The 24,446-nt window shown below is 39.9% G+C and overlaps 1 non-coding gene across 1 annotated transcript; it reads left to right on the top strand.

Moving 5' to 3' along the window:
• The first annotated feature begins 11,842 nt into the window (after positions 1–11,842).
• On the top strand, positions 11,843–12,009 carry LOC143437426 (U1 spliceosomal RNA). The gene has a single exon (XR_013106909.1). It is a non-coding gene; the product is annotated as a U1 spliceosomal RNA (small nuclear RNA).
• Positions 12,010–24,446: the final 12,437 nt, after the last annotated feature.

Below are 24,446 nucleotides of genomic sequence, written 5' to 3'. Positions count from 1 at the left end.
CACTACTGTGATACACAAAGGCCTTAATAGATTGATTACTTACTACAGAGTTTCGTCTTCTATAAAGATACCAGAAAGTATAATAGAAATAAACTCTGGTGATTTAAATATGCTTGACCCTAAGAAGTAGCAATATTAAGAGATGTGCCTTGTGGGAGATGTTACCTTTTTGAAGGAATTGAATCACTATGGTGGTGATCTTTGGAGCTCAGGCCAGTACAAAACAGACCCTCCTACCACTTGGCTGGAAGACAGTCTCTTCCTGAATGCCTTCACATGAGGATACAGAACTCTCAGCTCCTTCTCCAGCATCATGGCTGCCTGCATGTTGACATTCCTGGTATGATGGCAATGGACTAAACATTGGAAAGTGTAAGCCAGGCCCAATTAAATATTTGCCTTTAACACAGTTGCCTTGGTTACAATGTCTCTTCTTAGCAATGGAAATTCTATCTAAGACAGAAGTTGGTACCCTAGACTTAAGCATTGCTATGATAGGCCTGACTTTGTTTTTTTTTTTGTTTGTTTGTTTGTTTTGTTTTATGAAGAATGTGGATTTTTAGACTTTGGATCTGTATATGCATTAAGTGGAACTTAATGGACCATTCTAGTAGTAATATGAAACACATATGAACTTTGTGTATAGTTTTTGTGATGTTTTGCAGAAGAATGTTGCTGCCTTTTGCCCTTGTCTGTAGAGTGTCCTTGAAGATAAGGTAAAGAGGTTGATGTTCATTGCATTGACAAAGCAAGTCACAGTGAAGCCAGCAAAGCCTTTGACCTATGTTTAGTCTCATGATAATTTGAGCAAGCATAGTAATCTTAGGAAAAAAATATAAAATGTTAGGTCAAAAGAGAAAATCTAACCAGGAAGTTGAATGAAGGTAAATTCTGTGATCAATGATATTAAATGGTATTAAAGGAACGATGACATTAGGGCAAGATTCCATCCACCTAAACTTATGAATGTGAAGTTGTATGAAGGAGAACTGTATCGTGTTAGGCATTATTATTACCTAGATGTTGTTTTCATGTGGTCACAGGAGTTACCAGTGTGTGTGAAGTTGACAATTGATGGATTCTGATTACCATTCTGGGTTTTAATTTTAAGATCTAAAATAAAATACTTAAGTACAGGCATGGAGGTATATTCCTTAAATTCCAGATAAATGTCAAGCAGATCTCTGATTCAAGTCTTCCTGTTACAGAACAAATTTTAAGTAAGGAAAAGTTTATGTAAGCGGCAAAGCGTTATACATGTATTACCAGGCATTCAGAAGAGAGAGTCATGCAGATCTCTGAGTTCAAGGTTCATCTACAGAGCAAGTTCAAGGACAGCTGAGCTTAGGCAGTGAAGTTGTTGAAAAATAGAAAGCTGGTGATGATGTAATAGAAAGGGCCATGTTCCAACCCCAAAAAGCAGAGGAACTCAGCTGGTTTGTCCAGGTTACTCTGCTTTTAGACGCAAGACTAGAAGGGATGACTGAGACAATTGATTCTGGTTGGCTGTAGTTAAAAAATTAGTGGGGATGAAGAAGAAACCAGCATCACTGAGGTGAAATCTTTTGGTGTTTTCAAAGAAGAGAAAGAAGTTGTATTCCAGAGGTAGCCAAGGTTGTACCTTGTGGTGCAGCTTGACTCAGTCCTGGGTAAGACTCACCCAGGTGGCACTGGTTTTAAGGTATGAATGTTTCATGCAGTGCAGCTGAGGCTTGGCACCATGAAGGGAGCGTGAGAGGAACACAGTCAAGACTGTTTGTCACTGAAGAACCCAGCATGTTGAAGATGTCAGTCCCATGAGATGAGCAGAAAGAACAGCAGCAGCAGTTGAGTGGACTCAAGCAGAACCTAGTGTACTATAGAGGGAAGAGCTGGAGAGAGACCCAGCTTCTTTTGAGGAGCACAGAAGATCATCTGTGGATCCTAGATACTGGAACAAGAAGCTGTAATTTTGAAGTTAATTTGCAGACCCCAAGAGTTTTAGGATCCAGAGCTATGGGATACCTTCTCAGGAAAACTACTTCCAGGAAATATAGTCAACCAAAGAGAAAGAATTGTGCTGCAGTGTGCAGGGCAGGAAGGAGTTGGAGATCTGAAGAACACTTTGACATCAGACATGGAGATGCAGAGTTTGGAGATTTCCTTGCTGGCTTTTGGTCTTCTTTTTTTGCCCAGTATTTGCTCACAGTGGTGATTAGGAATGGTGACCTATATCCTGTGAATTTGGATGGCTAGTATGTGGTATTTTTTGAAAGTATAGGGCATTATAGTTACATGATTGTAATGACCTCAGAAGAGACTTTTAACTTTAGACTTTTAACATTTATGAGACTTCTATAGATGATGGGGACTTTGAAATTTGAACCTCACATATATTGTCTTATGCTATTTTAAAATATGGTCCCCATACACTCATGTGTTTGCACAATCATATGGGGGCCATGCAGTGGAATGTGGTGGTATAAATATGCTTGGCTCAGGGAGTAGAAGGAAGTTATTTTGAGATGTGGCCTTGGAGGAAGTGCATCACTGAAGGCTTTGAAGTTCCATACCGTGCAGAATGAGCCCTCCTACTAGCTCCCTGGCAGACAGTCTCTTCCTGGCTGCTTTTGGATCAAGATGCAGAACTCTCAGCTTCTTGCCAGCACCATGTTTTCTTTCATGTCTGCCTTGCTTCCTGCTATGACAAAAAAGGACTAAATCTCTGAAACTGTAAGCCAGTCCCAATAAAACTGTTGCATTTATAGAAGCTGCCTTTGACATAATTTCTCTTCATAACAATGGAAATACAAGACAGAAGCCCTGTGAGTGTATTTAATAAAGTCAAGCCTTTGCACAATTCTCTAGTCTTCATTATTATGAAAGAATACATGCTAGAGTTCAATCACGCCCCCTGTGACTCAAGACATGCCTCCTGTGACTCAGGACACACCCCCTGCATCTTAAACTCACCCCCTGTGACTCTGGAAAGAGTTGTAAACATGATTCCTGTGTCACAGGACACACCTCGATGACTCTTAAGCACACCACCTGTGACTCAGGACACATCCCCTGAGTGTTAAACATGCCCTCTGTGACTCTGGACACACCCACAGAGTCCTAATGGTTTAGTATAATGAAGCCTTTGCACACCTCTGTAGTCTCCATCATTATAAAACTATTCATACTGGACAGTGATTACATACTGTGCTAAAGCCTTTACATCATGAGGTCCAGCCAGGAGGTGGTGGTGCAAGCCAGGCAGTGGTGTCACACGCCTTTAATCCCAGCACTCAGGAGGCAGAGGCAGGGGGATTTCTGAGTTAAAGGCCAGCCTGGTCTACAGAGTGAGTTCCAGGACAGTCAGGGCTACACAGAGAAACCCTGTCTTGAAAAATGAAAAACAAAAACAAAAAGAAAACAACATCATGGGTTCCACTGAAATTCAACACAACTCAAACACAGTACAAGGCAAATGATAAGAATTTAGTGTAATTAAGTCACTACTGATAAATCAGGGCCACAAAATTATACTCAGAAGCTTAGCTGCAATACTCCCGCCTCACCCTGACCGTGAACCAGAAAGTTATATAGCTTCCAAAAGTCAAAACCACAAAGTCCTGTGCCAAGTTACAGCTACATTTTTCTCCCAATCACGTTTGGTTTTTTTTGTTTTACTCTATATCAAATGATACAGAATGTAGGCTGTATGGTCTACACTATCACAGCCATTTGTTCCTTTGTGGTTCGGAACATGCATTATATTTTGAGGAATAAAACATGAATAACAGGAAATTATGGTTAGAAACAGTTGTTATGTTTTAGGTAACAAAACATGAGTGATGAAAGCTGGTCAGATATTGTCAAGTACACAGGTCCCCTATGACCTAAAACTTAGTTTGAATTTATGATTAAATGGACATTGGTAACAAAAAGGCAGTCCTTAGGGCAAGTTTCTTTTGCTTCTTCCCAACATTTGTATATTATAGACATACTTGAATACATAGCAGAACACATATTGAAGACATATCTTACAAATGTAATCAATGAGATAAAATGTTTTCACAACACAGTCATCTATGAACATAGAAGAACACATCCTGGAGAAAAATGCTATGAATAAGCAATGTTGTAAAGCCTTTGCATGTAGCAGTCATCCTAGAAACCATGAGAAAAAGTCATAATGCAGAGATACCACATAAATGTAGTCAATGTGTTAAAGTCTTGTATGTTCTGATATCTTTATAGAAGAATAAACTCTTTAGTAAGTAACCAATCTATTAAAGACTTTGTATATTACAATAGTCTTTGAGCACCTTCAATAATATCAAAAGTAATCTGTGACTAGAAATAATTCGTATGATCTTACCCAACACACATTGAGTTACTCAAGGTTCATCATCATGTAGAAAAAAAATGTGACAAGCGTCAACCATCACTTCAAACTTCCCGATGTCTCTCTATTTCATTTGCACTGGTAAACTCATTTGTACATACAAAGGCCACTGGTTTTTCTTTTTCTTTTTTAGTTAATCTTGTATCCAACAACTTTGCTGAAAGTATTTACCAGCTCTGGGAATTGGGAAGTTTTAGTTCACTTGTGCTTACTATCATATTATCTGCAGATAAAAATAAATTTACTTCCTCCTTAAATTTACAATTTAATGTTAACTTATTTAACATTAAATTGTAAATTGCAATATAGGACTTGGAATATAGGACTAGTTAACATTAAACTGTAAATTGCCATACAGGGCTAGTTAGTATTAAATTGTAAATTGCAATATAGGACTAGTTAACATTAAATTGTAAATTGCAGTAAAGGACTAGTTAATATTAAATTATAATTTCAATATAGGACTAGTTAACATTAAAATTTTAGATAGTATTTTGAATAGATATGGAGAGAATGGATCACCTTCTCTTCTTTGTGAATTAGTGGAATTAATTAGAATTTCTCTCCATAATTTAATGTCAGCTATAGGTTTGCAGTAAAGTGACATTATTCTGTTTACGTATGTTTCTTGCATCCTTAATCACTCTAAGAACTCTATCATGTAGTTGGATTAAATATTGTCAGAGAAACCCTCAGGAATCCCAGCTGAAGGGTTGAAAGGTTGCCTGTTATGACATGTCATTGTTGATAGGCAGTGGTGGCACATGCCTTTAATCCCAGCACTTGTGAGGCAGAGGCAGGTGGATTTCTGAGTTCGAGGCCAGCCTGGTCTACAGAGTGAGTTCCAGGACAGCCAGGGCTACACAGAGAAACCCTGTCTCAAAGAAGAAAAAAAACAATGAATAAATAAATAAATAAATATTGTCAGGAAAATTTTCATCATCTAAGAGATTACAACTTTTTTTCTTATACTTTAATCACATTATGTTGAAACATCCCTGCATCTCTTGAAGGAAGCCTACCTCAGTGATCATGGTGAATGGTCTTTTGACATGGTTTCTATTTTATTGTATTTTTACTCTTTTATTAAATATTTTTAAATATTTGGTTTTAAGAAAAAATTAGTCTATAATTCTCATTTGTTACTGAGTCTTTATATTGATTGGATATTTGGGTAACTATGGGTTCATGAAACAAATTGGCTAAAGTTTCTTCTTTTTCTATATTGTTGAATACTTTGAGGAGTATTCTCATGAACTCCTCTTTGGAAGTCTGGTAGGATTCTACCCTAAAACTCATGGCCCTGGGCTCCTTTTGGTAATCACTTCTCTTTTTCTAGATGTTTAGGCAGTTTGAGTTGTTTCCCTTAGTTTGATTTAACTTTGGTAAGAGAAACCTATTGAGCAAATTTTCCATTAATTTTAGTAATTCCAGTTAGATGGAGTTGAGGCTTTTTAAAACTATGTCATTACCATTCTTTAGATTTCTTCATTGTATGTTATTTTGTCCCCATTTTCATTTTTTATTTCATTAATTTGGATGTTTTCCATCTTTTAATAAGGGTTTGACTATCTTATCTAATAAAAGGTTCAAAGGAGCAACTCCATGTTTCATTAATTCTTTGCATTCTTCTCTTTCTATTTTTTGATTTCAGCCCCCAACTTGATAATTTACTGATATATAATCCTTTTTTTTTTCAGTGCTCACTTGTTTCTGTTCTAGAATTTAAAGAGTGCTGTTGAATTGCAAGTATGAGAGCTCTCCAAATTTTTCATGTAGGCATTTTGTGCTATGACCCTTCATCTTAGAACCAGTTTCATGTTTTTTGTATTCTGTAAAATTGTGCATGTTGCATATTCATTTGTTGAATTCTAGAAAGTCTCTAATGTCTTCTTCTATGTTTGTCTTAAGCTATTTTTCATTCATAGTGAGATGTTCAGCTTCCTTGAGTTTTTAAGCTTTGTGTTCTTTCTGGTTTGTTGATATCCAGCTGTAATCCGTGGTGGTCTGATAAGATACATCAAGTTATTTCAATATTCTTCTATGTATTGAGGTTGGCAGTGTGTCTGAATATGTGTTCAGTTTATAAGTAAGTTTCATGAGGTGCTGAGCAGAAGGCATATTCTCCTATATTTCAGTAGAATGTTTTCTAAGTATCAGCTGGACTCATGTTCATGTTGTCAGGTAGCTGAAATTTCTGTTTTTTTATTGGTATGGAGAATTTGTACACTGGTGAGAATGGGGTATTGAAATCTTGGAATATAAGTGTATGGGTGTTATGTGATTTTAGCTTTAAAACACTATCTTTTATGAAGATTGGTGACCACGTGTTTAAGGCATAGATGTTAAAACTTGAAATGTCATTTTTGGTGATTGTTTTTCCTTTAAGAAATTTGTAGTGTTTTTCTCCAATTCTTTTGATTAATTTTGTTTAAAATTTATTTTGCTATATTTTAAAATGACTACACCAGCTTGCTCCTTTGGTCCATCTGCTTGGAATATCTTTTTACATCCATTTAACTTGAATTCATGCTTATTCTTGATGTTGAGCTATATTTCTTCTATGCAATTGAAGTTAGATATTTATTAGCATCTATTCTGTTAGACTTTGTCTTTTTATTGGTGAACTGTGGTCTTTGATACTGGGAGAGTCAGTGAACAGTGATTGTTAACTCCTTGTATTTTGTTGTTGTTGCTGCTGCTGCTGGTGCTGGTGCTGGTGCTGGTGTTGGGGTATCTGTGTGCTTTCCTTTCTTTTGCAGATAATAAAAGATTATTTACTACCTGTGTTTTTCTGTGTATTCTTAACTTCCTTTGGTTGGATTCTTTGTATATAACTTTGTGTAAGTTTGGATGTGTAGATAGATAGTATGTAAATTTGACTTTAGCTTAGACTATCTGATTTTTTTTCCATTAATAGCAATTAAGCTCTTTTGGTTTTTTTTTTTTTCTTTCAGTTTTTTGAGACAGGGTTTCTTTGTGTAGCCCTGGCTGTCCTGGAACTCACTCTGTAGACCAGGCTGGCTTCAAACTCAGAAATCTGCCTGCCTCTGCCTACCAAGTGCTGGGACTAAAGGTGTGCACCACCACTGCCTGGCCAGCTTTTTTCTACATATAATAATTTGGGCATCTGTAGTTTCTGCAGCATATATGTCCAAGACCTTTTTTTTTTCTTTTAATTTTTTAAAATTTTATTTAGTATTTTATTTACATTTAAGATGCCATCCCCTTTCCCCATTTCCCCTCCCTAGAAGACCCCTGTCCCATGCCCCCCCTTTCCTTTTGCTTTTATACAATTTTTTTAAATGTTAATCAAAGGATCTATAAGTTTGGTAATGCTCAATCAGAAGGTCCAAGACCTTCTTATGTTTACAGACTCAAGTGAGAGGTCATCTGCAGTTTTAATAGATCCTCATTGATAGGTTTCTTGGCTTTTGATCTTTGCAGCTTTTAGTATTCTTTCTTTGTACTGGATGTTCTGATTATTATACAGGAGACTTCATTTTAGGGTCCATTCTGTTTGGTGTTTTGATGATTCTTTTACTTTGATAGGTACCTCCCCCCTTATGTTAGGAAATTTTTCTTCTAAGATTTTGTTATCAATAGTTTCTGAGAATTTGATCTAATATTCTTCCTGTAGTTTTAGTATCCTTATGTTTTATCCTTTCATAATGTCCTAGATTTTCTAGATATTTTATGTCAGGAAGGTTTAGATTTAATATTTTCTTTGTGTGATATTTCCATCCCTTCTATTTTATCTTCAATGTTTGAGATTTGTCTTCCATCTCTGTATTCTGTTTGTGAATTTTGCCTCCATAGTTTCTTTTTGCAGTCCTAAAGTTTTGTTTCCATCATTCTCTCAGTTTGTACTTTTGTTATTGTTTCTATTTCCACTTTTAGGTATTCAACAAAACAAAAAAAAACAGTTTTGTTTCCATCTACTCTTGGTTTGTTTTTCTTGGCTTTATTTATAAGATTTGTTGATTTCCTCCACTTTTTTGTTTGTGTTTTCCTGGCTGTCTTTGAGGTATTTATTGATTTCCTCCAATTGTTTGTGCTTTCCTCAATTTCTTTAAGTGATTTTTATCATTTCCACTTCATGGACCTCTATTATCTTCACACAGTTGGTTTCAAAGGCTTTTTCTTGTACTTCAGCTATATTGGAATATTCAGGACCTTCTTTGGCAATATAAATGGGCTCACACTCATTAACCAGAGGGTGATAAATGTTACTCCTTATTACATAATCAAGTGCCAACATCATGGAATGGAATGTGGCTATAAATTCTGGAAGTGAAAAGGTCTATTTTAGGTCAATGTACTTGATATACAATAGTTTGTGTCCACACAATAAAATTTATGGTGGGACCCATCATAGGCTCCATGATGGATTGTGTGAAGTATTCAGCTTACATTTAACCCAATGTTTTATTAACGCCATGGTTGTTTTTTTCACCTTAAGTTGGACAGGGAGGCAAATGAAGCACTTTTTAAATAAGTTACTTTGTTGAGATGATGGTTTTAATAACATCACTTCCAATCACTAACCCTGGAGTCACCATTACAAAAAAAAAGGCCAGATGGTGACAGGGTAATAATTTTCTAATTTGCCATCATGTATTTATTCATGTCAGGTGAATGAAGACAAACTAGATTGATAGGTATATAATTTAGTAACTTTAGCATAATCCAAGAAGTATTTAATTTCCAACTGTGGAGACATGGCCAATGCACTTTCTCTGTTAAGTCAGGTCAGATGATTGAGACTCAGGCCATTGGCTGTAACTGTGTGTGTCATGTTACAGATCACAGAAGCTAACATTGCACATAGCAGCCAGGTCAAATTAATGCCATTTTCTCTGCCAGGACTGCCTACACTTACTCAAAGTCAATGTAGGTATATTTCTTTTCAATTATAGTTCTTTTATCATTTTTTAATTAAATTTTAAAAAATTATTTACATTCTAAAGTTGCCCTCCTTTCCTGGTCCCTCTTCCCTGAGGTCTTCTCCCCATCTTCCTCCCTGCAGCCTATGAGAGGTTTCTCTTCCACCCGCCCACCCACTGGGGCCTCACCTCCACCAGCTTCCCTTTTACCTGTGGCACCAAGTTTCTATAGGGTTAAGTGCATCCTTTCCCATTGTGGCCAGACAAGGCAATTCTCTGCTGCACACATACCCGGGGCCATGAATCATCCCCTGTTTGCTCTTTGATTTTTGGCTTAGACTCTGGAAGCCCTGAAGTGTCCAGGTTAGTTGACACTGTTGTCCTTCCTATGGGGTTGCCATCCTCTTCACCTCCTTAAGTTCTTATTCTGATTCTTCAAAATGGAACTCTTTATATATATATATATATATATATATATATATATATATATATATCAAATGGAACTTTTTACCCTACAATAATACATACATAGATATAGAGATAGAGATAGATAGATATAGATAGATTGATAGATGGATAGAGAGGGAAAGAGAAAATCCACAAGATACATAAACTTTTTACCAAACTAATGAAAGAACAGAGACAATATCCTAATTACCAAAGTCAGAAATGAAAAGGGAGACATACAATTATACATATATGTGTATGTATATACATATTCTCCTCATCACCTCATGGTATCTTCTCCAAAATTGACTATATAATCTGTCACAAATCAAGTCTCAACAGATACAAGAAGACCAAAATTTTTCTCATTCACCCTATCAAATCACTGCAGACTAATCTAGACTTCAGTAATAACAAAAACATCAGAAAGCCATATACTAAACAACTTTCTACACAATGATAACTTGCTCAGGGCAGAAATAAAGAAACAAAAAACTATACTCTAGAATTCAATGAGAATGAAGACACAGCATACCCAAACTTATGGGACACAGTAAAAGCAGTGGTAAGACAAAAATTCATAGCACTAAGTGCCCTCATAAACATACCAGAGAGATCCTACACAAGCAACTTAACAGCATACCAGAAAGCTTTAGAACAAAAAGAAGCAAACACACCTAAGAGACATAAACAGTAGGAAATAATCAAACTCAGGACAGAAATGAACCAATTAGAAACAAAGAGGACAGTGCACAGACTCAACAAAATCAAGAGTTGGTTATTTGATAAAAATCAACAAGATAGAAAAGCCCTTAGCCAGACTAACCAAAGGGCACAGACACAGTATCCAAATTAACAAAATCAGAAGTGAAAGGGGAGACATAACAAGAGAAACTGAGGAAAATTTTTAAAAAATCATTAGTTCTTTCTATAAACTGGAAAATCTAGATGAAATATGTAGCCAGAGAAAAGGATAATTATCAGCCGGGCGGTGGTGGCACACGCCTTTAATCCTAGCACTTGGGAGGCAGAGGCAGGTGGATTTCTGAGTTCGAGGCCAGCCTGGTCTACAGAGTGAGTTCCAGGACAGCCAGGACTACACAGAGAAACCCTGTCTTGAAAAACCAAGAGAGAGAGAGAGAGAGAGAGAGAGAGAGAGAGAGAGAGAGAAAAGGATAATTATCTAGACAGTTACCATAAACTCAAATTAAATCAATATCAGGTAGATTATCTAAACTGTAGTACAACCCCTAAAGAAATCAAAGCAGGCATTATAAACCTCCTGTCCAAGAGAAGGCAAGGACTAGGTAGTATTAGTGCAGAATTCTACCAGACCTTCAAAGAAGAGCTAAGACCAATACACCTTGGACTATTCCACAAAAGAGAAACAAAAGGAATGCTACCTAATTTATTCTACATATATTTCTTTTAAAAGTCAATTATTGATTTCAAATGCAACACTGCTATACTCTCTTGTCAGTTCTCATTCCCCTTCAATCCCAAGTCATTAAGAAGTTCTTTCTGGGCTGGAGAGATGGCTCAGTGGTTAAGGGCACTGACTGCCAACTTAAACCCAGACAGCGTTTTACAAATAAATACATAGTCCTCCCAGAATCTTGTTGACCGAATTCCCTTTGCAATTTTGAGAAGTAGAAGCGAGGAATTTAATCGATTCTCTTAAATGCAGTAGCAATTGCCTTGAAACAGCCTATTGTGCTGCCTTAATCAGAGTAGGCCCCGGACGGCTCATGACAGATCCAAGCTAAAAGTTCTGTTAATAGCAAAAGATTCAAGGAAAAACGTAAAATCGCCTTAGCGTTGTGATAGCAGCAAGGAGTGGTTTAAAAATTAATACATCCGGAAGAGAAAGGATGAGACATCACTAAAAGGGGCAGGGATATCCAATTAGACAAAAATCAGGTCCCTGTTTTTTTTTCTTTTTAATTTTGGGGGGGAGGGAGCAATTTTTGGACGGAGTATTTTCATCAAGTATTTAGAAGTTTGTACTCTAATCTGTGTAAGATAAAAACTGTGTAGTCTCGAAAACAAGGCCAAAAGAATGTGTAGTATAATTGACTGTAACTGACAGTGTGTCGATGATCAGGGTGAGGTAATACTGTGGCCTGACCAACCCATACTTACCTTGCAGGGGAGATACCATGATTGCGAAGGTGGTTTTCCCAGGGCGAGACTGGGCGAGGCTTATCCATTGCACTCCAGATGTGCTGACCCCTGTGATTTCCCCAAATTCGGGGAAACTCAACTGCATAATTTGTGGTAGTGGGGGACTGCTCTCCCCTGATCTTGTGGTTAAATAAAAGAATTAGTGTTTGTGTGCTGTTCGGTGTAGTATTATAATTACAACATAAACAGCAACACTCTGCTATTTGGGGGTCAGAGGAGGGTAGATTTTCTTACAGCCTAGGCTGGTCTTGGACATGTGTAGCAGATGAGTCTCCTGCCACCATGCTTGTGACCTTGAGCTCCTGATCCTGCCTCTACTTTCCAAGTGATGAAATGCAGGAGTGCAACACCATGCCCCACCATTTGTTTTTGGCACAAGCTCTCATATAACCCAGATTGGTCTGGAACTGTGTATGTATCCCAGGCTGGCATCAACATTCTCAGTGTTCTTCATACTTCTGCCTCCCAAGTGCGGGAGTTATTACAGGTGTGAATGGCCATACCCAGAGGAGATTTATTTCTCACAGGTCAGGAAGTTAAAAGTCTAGAGCAGCTGCATCTAGTTGAGGGTTTTCTTGCCTTATTCCATGAAAAAAGGCATACAGAAAAGAGGAGGAAGGGAGAAAGAGAGAAATTGGATGCTATTGTTTATAACTGTACATCCCACTCTCTTGCTAAAAAACCTCTTTGTGAAAAAAAGGCCTTAATTTATTCATAGGTGTGGTGCCCCTTGACCCAAACATCTCTAAAAGTTATCTCCCAACACCTCTACCTTGGAGATCTAGTTTCCAAAAACTGAGATTTCATTTTATCTACTGGGGACTGTGCATGCAAACATGAGTGATCCTTATAGGTCCATTCGTATTCAAACCACCACATGCTTTCAGGCACATTAACAGCTATAGAGAACTTACTGGGTACCAGGGACAGTTCTAGGTATTTAGCACCTATTAGCTCATTTAAACCTCTCAACAACTCTCTGGTTATTGTTATCATCCTTAGTGGATGGAGAAGTTGAGCATTTTCATCTGTGCTGAATCATTGCTCTCAGGTTGTAACATGGAGAAAGTGGGTTGTCTTTTAGTTTGATAGAGACTTTTCCTCTTCCCCAGGTGGGAAGTTAGGGTTCCAGAAGCTCATAGTCACACAAAACATAGTCAGTGGTCCCCTGACCTAGCCCGCAGGTCAGTCAACAGGGTCTGCAATGAGAGTGGGGATGGAGGGACAAGAGATGCGAAGAATGGAGACAAGACAGGGTGTCTGATCAAGTCTTGTTTATTGAAAGGCAATTATAGATATATAAGCACAAGCAGGGGAGTGCAGCTTGGGACACTAAACAACAAGTCCCGGGTATGTCTGAGAAAAACAAGATGTTTATCAGAGTGTGCTCAGCTGTTGTGGGCTGTTTATAGAAATATCATGCTAGAAAAAACAAGTCTCTTATCAGGGGGAGAAAGTATCAACCTGCAAATATATGGCCTGAGATGGCTGCAAAGGTAGTAGCTGCTTTCTGCTAGGAGTCAGCTCCCAACAGCCCCCAGACTCTTATGTTGAAGTTCATGGATAATAGAAGAATGGATTTAGAAAAAAATATTTTGGTATAGACTGACAGGTGTGAGCTTGAGAGGAAGTGGGCAGAGCTGCTGTGGAGCAGAATGGATCTCAGAAGTGGAATACCACTGACCTTCCAATAGAGCGGTTTTGTCCAAAACAGAAACTGTGGTGAGGAATGGGAAGGGAGATGGCTCAACCATGAAATGTCCAGGTGTCACTCACAGTTTTTGTCATGTCTTCATATACAGTTCTAAGAAAGGTGCTCATGTAAAGGAGAGAGATGAACAGAGAACAGACTTCCCTTGTGGTATCTTTACTTCTGGCCAGAGAAGAACCAAAGACATCTTGGCTTAAATATTTCTAGAATTAGGCAAGGACAGAATTGCTCACAAGGCCAGTGCTTTTAGTCAAGGGAAACTTTAGTAGCCCTCTGCTCTAAAACCACCTGGCTGCTTCCTATCCTGTTCTTACCAGTTCCATGGGAAGGTAACAAAGTTAGCCCAAGATCTTAGAATAAACTGGGAACATAGTCTGTCATTTATTTACCCAGCAATGGAATGGTTCCTTTTGTATCTTAATGTGTCAGAGCTTATATTCTTCTAATTATTTTCTCTCATTATAGATAGATAGATAGATAGATAGATGGAGAGAGAGAGAGAGAGAGAGAATCTCATTGTAGCCCAGATTGGCCTCAAATTTGCTGAATTTCTGATTCTTCTTCCTCCATTTCCCAAATGCTGGAATGATAGGCACGTAGTACTATTTCCATCTGTAGTGTGATAATGTTTCTGGGAGACATGAGAAAATGTCTACTCACACTATCTAGAGAACTGATGAAACACTAGAATAATGATATCACTGAAGTTTAACTTGGTGAACCAATGAGTTTATTGGGTTACTTATAGAACTATGGGTGAGGGGTTATGTACAGGAGCATAGAAGACTCAAAGCCAGCTTCATCACCAAAAGTCTACCCCATTGTATGTGATCCTCCCAAAAGCTGGAACCCTGGAGTTCTCTATATACCTTAAATGCAGTTGGACAGTTGTGAGAGTCTTCTCTGTATTAGCAGGCCTTGCCGATTACATAACCTTGAGGAAGGAGGGGCTTTATGCATCTGGCAAGTTTCCTGAGATTTTTGAGTTGTTTACTTTCTGAGTCTCAGGAGACTTACTTTAGAATTTTCTGCGACTTTAAAAATACTGTTATTTTATGTATATGGCTGTTTTGCTTGCATATGTGTCTGTGTAGTGTGTGTGTTTATTGTCATAGGAGGTCAGAGAGAGGCAGTGAACCTCCTGGAACTGGAATTGTGACTGGTTTGTGCGTTACCATGTGGGTCCTCTGTGAGAATAGTAAATGTTCTTAATTGCTAGAACTGGAAAAAATAGTTTTTAATTGCATCTGATTTCCTACATGGCTTATGCCCAAAATCCCAGTATTAAGAGGCTAAAGCAGACAGATTGCTTTGTGTTTGTGGCCAGCCTGGGCTACAGTATGAGATCCCCTCCCTGCCTTGTCAAATAAACAATAAGCCTAGCATGGTTGTGCTTGCCTTGTAATCCCAGATTTTGGGAGGTAAAAGCAAGAGGATCTGGAGTTCAGAGTATCTGCGGCTTCATAGTGAGTTGTAGGCCAACTTGAGCTACATTGAACATTTCCTAAATAAAAACTTCAAAACAACAGCAACAAAAAAAATTACCTATGTAAGTAAGTCACACCTGTTATCCAAGCACTTAAAGGGCTGAGGCAGAAGGATTGAAGTTTGAAGCCATGTCTGAGTTGTCTAGCATCTTTTAGGCTAGCCTGAGTTATAGAGTGGGATCCTGGCTCAACTTACCTGTCTTGGTTTTTTAGTTTTGTTTTTTCTGTTGCGATGATTAAAATACCTTGTCAAAAGTAACTTAAAGACCGAGGGTTTACTGTGGCTTCTAGTTTGGGGGTCTGACCTGTCAGTGCAGAGAAATCCCTGGGAGGTGCTTGAGGAGGAGGATTTCTTGATGCTACAGTCAATAAACAGAGCAGCAAATGTCTGTGCTTTCCTCACTTTCTCCTTTTTATTCAGCCCAAATCCCAGTTCAGGGAAACAGCACTCTCTGCCATGGGTGGGTCTTCCAATCTCAATTAACTTAATCAGAATGATCTGCCATAGGTGTGCATCTCTGAGGTCATTCTAGTTTCTGTCAGGTCAACAGTTAATATAGTTATACTATTCATCACACTGGTTCACCTGTAGTAAAAATGGACAAGCTTTTTTTTCTAGGCCTTATTCTGTAAACAGTGCAGCCTAGCAACTGTTTGTCTGGGACTCATCCTCAGTATTGCAAGTAATCCAGGCAGCATTGTAAGTTTATTGGGAATGTATGTGTAGGCTGCATGCAAATACTATTCCATTTTATATAAGAAACTTGAGCATCTATGACTTTAAGTTGCCATCTGTGGGAAGTCCTGGAGCTATTCCTCCTCAGATATTGAGGGTCAACTTTTTTTTTTTGTTTGTTTGTTTTTTTCTTTTTTTTCTTTTTTTGGTTTTTTGAGACAGGGTTTCTCTGTGTAGCCCTGGCTGTCCTGAAACTCACTCTGTAGACCAGGCTGGCCTATGAACTCAGAAATCCACCTGCCTCTGCCTCTCAAGTGCTGAGATTAAAGGCGTGTGCCATCACTGCCCGGCAAGTGTCAACTATGTTAATGAAGACAGTTTTCTAAGTATGAAAGAATCTAAAACTGGGTCTGGTGGTACATATCTATAATCCTAGCTCTTTCTGAAGACTGAAGCAGAAGAATTGAAAGTTGAAGGCTTACCTGAGTTACAGAGGTCAGACCTAGCCTAAGCAACTTTTAAGATCTGTCTTAAAATATCAAATAGCAAAAGAAAAGTGTGGGACTAGAATCTAGCTCAGTTGTAGAGCACTGCTAAGCATGTGTAAGGTGTTGGGCTCAGTTCCCTGCACCATCAAGAAGGAAGTGGTCCACCCAGTGACACCCCACACCCAGTGACACACAGACTTCTTCCACTAAGGCTACATGTCCCAATCCTTCTTATTTTTTTGAACGGTTCCATTGTCTTTTGATTAAGTATTCAAATATATGAGTCTATGGGGGATCAGGTGTTGCCTTTGTTTTGTTTTGTTTTGTTTTGTTTTTCAAGAGAGGGTTTCTCTGTGTATCCCTGGCTGTCCTGGAACTTACTCTGTAGACCATGCTGGCCTCAAACTTAATAAAGATATGTCTGGCTCTGCCTCTCAATTGCTGGGATGCTTATGGTGGGCATTTTTATTCAAACAACTCCAGGAGTGTAAGAAAAAATGCAAGAATTAAACTGGCAGAGGGAAATAAAAGAATGGAAATTCAGTTTGATCTCCATGGTGAGAGCAGGCTTGTCTGTATCTGGAAAGGAGAGAGGAGAAAGAAAGCACTTGCTTCTTTGCATTTGTGAGGTGTAAGAATAATGTGTTTGTTCTCTTTTCAACAGAATGTCTTGAGCTGTTCTTTTTCCAGTCCCCTGTCCAGTGCTGCTTGCCACCTTAACAGATGACTCCTTGGAAGTGCAGCTTCATGAATATGCCAAGCAAGGGAACTATGTAAAAGTCAAGAAAATTCTTAAGAAAGGTAAATACAGGGTTAAGGTGGCAGAGGCAACATATTTCTGAATAGTGTTTGGTTAAAACAGTGCCAAGGCTAGATTTGGTGGCCCACACTTTTAAAATCGGCACTCAGGAGGCAGAGGCAGACATATCTCTCTGTGAGCTCAAGGCCAGCTTCTTCAAAAAGTGGAGTTGGAGACTAGCCAATCTATACAATGAAATCCTATCTAAAAAACAAAAACAAACAAATGCCAACAAAGTTTTGTTTTCTCTTTTTTCTCCTTTTTCTTCTTAAAGAACTATTGGTTTATTTTATGTATAGAAGTACACTGTCTTCAGACACACCAGAAGAGGGTGTTAGATTCTATTATAGATGGTTGTGAGCCACCATGTAGTTGCTGGGAATTGAACTCAGGACCTCTGGAAGAGCAGTCAGTGCTCTTAACCACTGAGCCATTTCTCCAGCTCCCAACAAAGTTCTTTTTCAGAACAAACAAATGGGGTTGGGGTGCAGCTCAGCAGGAACAGTGTTTGCTTAGCATCAATGGAGCCCTCAGTTCCATCCTCAGCACCACATAGAAAACCAAATGTGTCAGCACCTTCCTCTGATCCTGGCACTGAGGAGGTAGAGTAACCAGAATCAGGAATCCAGGTCATCCCCAGCTATCTAGTGAATTGAGGCTAGCCTTGTCTCAAAAAACCAGTTCCTGTAGTTAAGAGTACATACTATTTCAGAAGACCCACATTAGACAGCTTATGATAGCTTGTAACAGTAACTCCAGGGAATCTGACACCTCCATCTTCCATGGGTATCTGGGCTCCTTGGCTCACACCTTTAATTCCAGCACTCGGGAAGCACAGGTAGGCAGATCTCTGTAAGTTTGAACCCAACCTGATCTACACGTCAAATGTTGAGGACAGCCAGGGCCATGTGGAGAAATCCTGTCTTGAAACAAAACAAAACAAAGTAATAAAAATAAAACCAGAGCCAAACCAAGCTAAAAAGAAAATAAAAAATAAAACTGGGTGCTGTGTGTGCCGCTATGCCTGACTGTTGGCATCTGTAGTTCCCAACAGTTGAATCACTGTTCCCCTCCATGTAATACTAAGTTTTTCATTTTGTACGTGTATTTTAAATTATACATGCACATCAGACGCCAGAGGTGACAGACCCTCTGGAGTTGGAATTACAAGTGGATTTGAACCTCCTGATTGTGGGTGCTGGGTAACAAATTCTGGTCCTTCAGAAAATCATCTCTCCAACCTCTAATATTTTGCTTTTCTTTAGAATTCTTCAGAGTTCCCCCCCGCCCGTACCCCTAGTGGTTTTCCTAATTTTCCCCTTCTTCTTTCCCATGTCTTCTTCTCTGTACCAACCCAAGCCTCTGTACCAACATTCAAGTCCTTCAGTTTTCTTTTTCAAATGTATGAGGAGGTATATTTGTGTGTAGTGTGTGAGGGTGCACAGGCACCGGCAGAGGCAGCAGGTGTTCTCTATCTGTTTTCCTCCTTTGAGACAGGCTCTCTCCCTGAACTTGGAGTATGCTTCGCTTTTGTCTAGGCAGGATGCCAGCAGTCCTGCAGGGGTCACAGGTGTTTGTGGGATAGTGCCTGCCTTATGCTGAGTGCTGCAGTCTCTGATCTTTGCAACAATAATACAAAGAAAAAGAGGTCATTGGTTTCAGAAGGATTGAGGAACAACAGTGGCAGAGAAAGAAACCAAAACCCTCTTGCTGTCAATGTTCAGGGAAAGAGGGATACTACAGGGTGCATTAGGGCCTTGCTGGCAGCAGGGGGCCAGCTCTGACACCTGAACACTGGCAGCTTAGCAGATGCCTTTTTATTGTTTCACAAAAGGAGCTTTAGCAAGTCGGTCTAAATACTAAAACCTCTTATCTAAGGAATCATTTTCTAAAGAGTTCTCGGCCTGATGAGACTTCCTAGTTTGCCTGGTGTGTCTCTGGACTCAACTAGGCAAAGGCTCTGAGACTCCTTAGGAACAATCCATAAAACCTCAGATAACAATCACTGACTACTTCAAAGCCTGGGTGCTATCATTCCATAATTCATTTATGCTCTGCTAAAATTCTGCTACATTTGGTCCTCTTGTTTTACAGCAAGCTCTTTTAAATGCTGAACCGTCACTATAGACATCCCTCTTTCTTTCTTTCTTTCTTTTTTTTTTCTTTTTTCTTTTTTGGATTTTCGAGACAGGGTTTCTCTGTGTAGCCCTGGTGGTCCTGGAACTCACTCGTTAGACCAGGCTGGCCTAGAAATCCACCTGCCTCTGCCTCCCAAGTGCTGGGATTAAAGGCGTGCACCACCACTGCCAGGCCAGACATCCCTCTTTCAAAGATACTTATTTTAATGTCAGGAATATCCTTCTTACAAGTCTCCTGGGAGGTGTTAACACAGTCCTCAATTGGTGAAGAATGAGACTAGAGAGAGCACCATCTTTGCGGGACTGGATTATACCCTTCAGGGACTGGTTTGCTTTCCTTACACATTTAAACATAGTAAACCTTTGAGGGAAAAGTCTCCATGTGACAGTTCTTATAACAAAGCTTCAGGGATGGCTACACTGAAATTTCTTTGCAAAGTATCCAAGCTTCTGTGACCTTGTACAATAAGAGAGATTCTTTTGGCTGATAACAGTGCTCAAGACTAAGGCTACTCCAGTGTCCTCAACCTTCCAGATGGTGCAACCCTTTAACTACAGTTTTTCATGTGGTAACCCTGGCATGAAATTTTGTTGCTACTTCATAACTGTATTTTTGCTACTGTTATGAATTGAAATGTAAATATCTGATATGAAGGATATCTGATTATATGACCTACGGTTTGAGAACTGCTGGTTATGAGGAAGGGTCTATGGTAAGCATAAAGATAGATTCTGTTGGTGGAGAATGCACAGTACATGAGGCCTTTTTCATAGGGATGTATTTTATTCACTGAGAGGCAGAGCTCAGGACATTGAGGAGTCAGGTTGAGGCTGCCTCCTAACTGACAAGCAGAGGGTCACAAAGTTGTTGGTCACTTCAGTGCTCCAGGTGATGAGTCACCATTCATTCCCTTGCTTTGAAGAAAATAGGCATGTGTAATTGACAATTCTGGTTTCTCCAATGTTTCTTCTAAGCTGTGCTTCATAGTGTATGGGTGTTTGTCTGTATGCCTGGTGCTAGAGGAAATAGAAGATACCCTGAAAGTGAAATTACTGATGGTTGTGGCTGTTATGTGGGTGCTGGGAATCAAACCTAGGTCCTCTGGAAGAGCAGCCAGTGCTCTTAATTGCTCAGGTATGTCACTATCTGTACTTTCCCTCTTGAGAGTTTTTCATTGTGCAGCCCAGGGTGGTCTGTTCTTACTTTTAGTCCAGGTTGCCCTCAAACTTAGTGCATTCCTCTTGCTATAACGTCCTGAGTACGAGGATTGTGGACATGTTCCAGCTCTCTTGCTCTTGAACTTTGGATTTTTCTTTTTTTTTCCTCCTGAGTACCTAGTACCTGGCCTACATCACATGCAGTGACTGACTGACTGACTGACTCCCTCCTCGACCCCTACATCTTTTTTTTTTTTTTAAACCATCAAGTAATTCAGTATTTACTGGAGTGACACACAAATCAATTAACAATTAAAACACAATACAATAACAACATTCATATTTATGAGATTAAAGCACAATACAGTAGCAATATTCACATTATGACAAAGATACATACAAATGAGTATTTATGGGTCCATACAGAGCTCTCCTGTTGAGCGTGACAATCCTGAGTTGTGTTTCTTGATAGTTCTCTTTATGTTTATTCTGCCTCTGGTTTTTGAAATACTGCATGTCTCCAATCACAGCACTGGGGTATTAGAGGATGAGGGCCTTAAGTTGTAGATCACCCTGGGCTACATAAAAGATGCCTGTGTCCAGACAAAGTAAAAAGGAAAACAGAAAGACCTAAACCTAGTGTGATGCCTCATGTCTGTAATCCCAGCATGTGGGAGGGTTAGGCAGACAGATCACCATAAATTCAAGGACTGTCTAGGTAAAGAGTGAGACCCAGCCTCAGCTACACCCTAACGCCAAAAACCAAAGTCTTCCAATCATAATACAGTGTCATAGTCAGACGGTGGTGCCACACTCCTTTAATTCCAGCACTGGAGAGGCAGAGACAGGTGTATCTCTGCCTGGTCTAGAGAAGGATTTCCAGGGCTACATAGAGAAACCCTGTCTTGAAAAACATACTCACTGTCACATTCCTGTCCTATCGGCTAAGTATGAACTGAACTGAGATAATCACTTGTGCCTGTGAGGAGACGAGCTGCACAGCTCATTCTCTTCACACATGAAGAACCGGACCTCTACAGTGGGCAGTGAGGGTAGGTCAGTGGGTAGCACACTTAGCCTGACTATGTGAGGATTGAAGTTGGAATCCTCAGAACCCAGTTTGCTTCCAGTATCACGAATAAGTACTGTCAGTGCTCCTACCATGAGAGGTGTACTAGGGAGAAAAGAATCCCTGGAGGCTTGCAGACTGGCTTGTAGCCATCTGGTGGCTAAAGGACAAATAGGGTTCACCTGAATGGAGGGCTGGAAATGAAAAGGGCAGGGGGCGAGAGAAGAATGAAGCCAAGACAAGAAGGTTCTGATCAAGGCTCAAAGATTAATAATAAGCACTGTGTTTATAAAGGGAAAAACTACAAAATCCATCCTCTGATTCAGCTTGAGTATGTTGTAGAGCAAGGTCAGCACGGCAGCCAAAACAGCTAAGTCTCTATGGAAACCTGTAACTACAGGCAAGGCAGATGTCTCTGTCCAGGTTATTAAGACCTGTCTTGACAAATGTTCAAGGTCTGCTTGGCCTGCTCAAGGCTGATAAGTTTATACTGGCTAGCTGACTGCGGTCGGTAGCAAGACAAGAACCAGTTTCAAACAAGGTAGATTGTGAGGGAGGGCTACACCCAAGTGGGACATTTGCTTGTACACTCTTAGTTTCTGTTTGGAAGAGATGTCAGGCCCAAAGCAATTTATTAAAAAAAAAAAGTCCAATTAGAGCATGCAGTTTCAGAGTTGTGACCATCATGGAGGGGAGTAGGATGCCAGGCATGCATGACCATGGGGACAGTAGCTGGGAGTTTACATTTACAAAGAGAGAGCTTACTGGGAATGGCTACCCACCACAAGTGACACAGTATCTCCAACAAGGCCATACTTCTTAATCTTTCCCACACAGTTCTACTCACTAGGAACCAAGAATTGAAACGTGAGCCTATGGGAGCCATTCTGATTCAAACTACCACACACAAAAAGCCAAAACCAAAATTTATTTATTTATTTATTTGGTTTTTCGAGACAGGGTTTCTCTGTGTAGCCCTGGCTGTCCTGGAACTCACTCTGTAGACCAGGCTGGCCTCGAACTCAGAAATCGGCCTGCCTCTGCCTCCCAAGTGCTGGGATTAAAGTCGTGCGCCACCACTGCCCAGCCCAAAACCAAAATTTAAATACACCCACTTTAGTAAAGTAAGTAAATATATTTGCAATTAATTGATCTGTGCACATGCACATAGAAAGATAATTGGGGTCTCAAAATACATGGTGGTTTGCCAGAGTGGTGCATGCCTTTAATTGCAGTACTCAGAGGCAGAGGCATGTAGATTTCTGTGAGTTCAAGGTCAACTTGGTCTACATAGTGAGTTCCAAGACAGTCATGGCTCCTTATTGAGACCTGTCTGAAAAACAAACAAAAAATACAATGTGGTCATTATTATCTGAAGAGGTCAAGGAAGGCTTACAGAGAAGTAGCATCTTAATAGTATTGTTTTATTGACTTGCTTAATTATCATTGCAGAATGAATGTACATTTATTTTTAAAATTTTTACATTTATTTATTGTGTGTGTATGTTGTTACACAGAGGGCAACTTGTGGGAATTGGTTCTTACCTTCCACCATGTGTGTTGTGTTTTATAAAAAAGAAAGAGAAGCCAGAGATATGGTTGGTAGAGGTGCAGTGTGTTGCTGAGGCATCCCTTCCCTCTGAGATACCAGCCACACAATGGGTATAGTATAGAATTGAGTTTACTATTAGGGCATGGGGAGGGGAAGTTGGTGGGGGAGAGAGGAGAGAGGAGAGAGGAGAGAGGAGAGAGGAGAGAGGAGAGAGGAGAGAGGAGAGAGGAGAGAGGAGAGAGGAGAGAGGAGAGAGGAGAGAGGAGAGAGGAGAGAGGAGAGAGGAGAGAGGAGAGAGGGAGAGGGAGAGGGAGAGGGAGAGGGAGAGGGAGAGGGAGAGGGAGAGGGAGAAAGAGAGGGGGGGCAGGGAGGGGGATGGGGAGAGAAGGGACAGAGGGAAGAGGGTAAGAGAGTAAGAGAGAGAGGAGGGGCAAGCAACCCCTTTTATAGCGAGTCTGGCATTCCTGGCTGTTGCCAGGTAACTGGGGTGGAGCCTAGAAGAAATGCTAGCAAAGTGTTTTCTGGGAATCAAACTCAGGTTTTCAGTATTGGTAGAAAGTGCCATCCATAGGCCCCGATTTATTAAGGAAAAGGGAGAAAAATTCCCAAGAGTGGGAAGGGCTCCAAGGGAGGAATGCAGCCCTTTAATTATCTCTTAAGAGGATCTATGTGTGCATATGTATGCACATGTATGTGTGTAAGTATCCATGGAAGTCAGAAAGGGATATCGGATCCTTTATAGTTTAGGTAAAGGCATTTGTGACCTGCCTGTTCTAGGTGCTAGGATCCAGCCCTCTGATAGAAAGCAAATACTCTACCTGCTGAACCAGCTCTTCTGATCTTTATTTTGGGAGATGGTCCTCTTTTTACCCAGTTGATATGGAACTTAGTGTGTAGCCTAGTCTGGCCTCACACTTGTGGTTAACCCTGTTTTCAGCCTCCTTAGTGTCAGGATTATAGCGTGACCCAACATGTCTAGCAAGGTAAATCTTAGAAGATGTTAGAGAAATGTTCAGACTCGTGTGCTGTTGGAGCATCTACTCAAAGCCCAAGGTATAGCATGCGTAGTGAAGGGCAGAGATGTCTCAGAAGGTGGAAAGTAAGTGGGGTATGATGGTACAGCCTTTAATCCAACAGTTGGGAGCCAGAGGTAGAGGGATCTCTGTGAGTTCAAGGCCAGCCTGCTCTACAAAGGGAGGTTTAGTCCTGCCAGAGTGAGACCCTATCTCAAAAGCAAAGAAAACAAAAGGGGGAATGAAGAATGGAGAAGTCTTAAATATTGAAGGGCCATGACCAGAGAGACCAGAGTTTGTATGGGAGCCATCTTCAGGTGTAAAATATATGGGAAGAAGCAAAGGTATGGTGGATAATTTCTCCACATACTGTCAACACGTGCACACAAACCAGAGGAAGGTATTGCCATCTCTTTTCATAGGAGTTTGAGTGGTTCTTGATATGGATGTGCTCATGTTAATA

This window comes from Arvicanthis niloticus, chromosome Y (assembly GCF_011762505.2).
Source record: "Arvicanthis niloticus isolate mArvNil1 chromosome Y, mArvNil1.pat.X, whole genome shotgun sequence".
NCBI lineage: Eukaryota > Metazoa > Chordata > Mammalia > Rodentia > Muridae > Arvicanthis > Arvicanthis niloticus.
The sequence above is the reverse complement of the archived record's forward strand: the minus strand, read 5'-3'. Positions and strand labels throughout refer to the sequence as shown.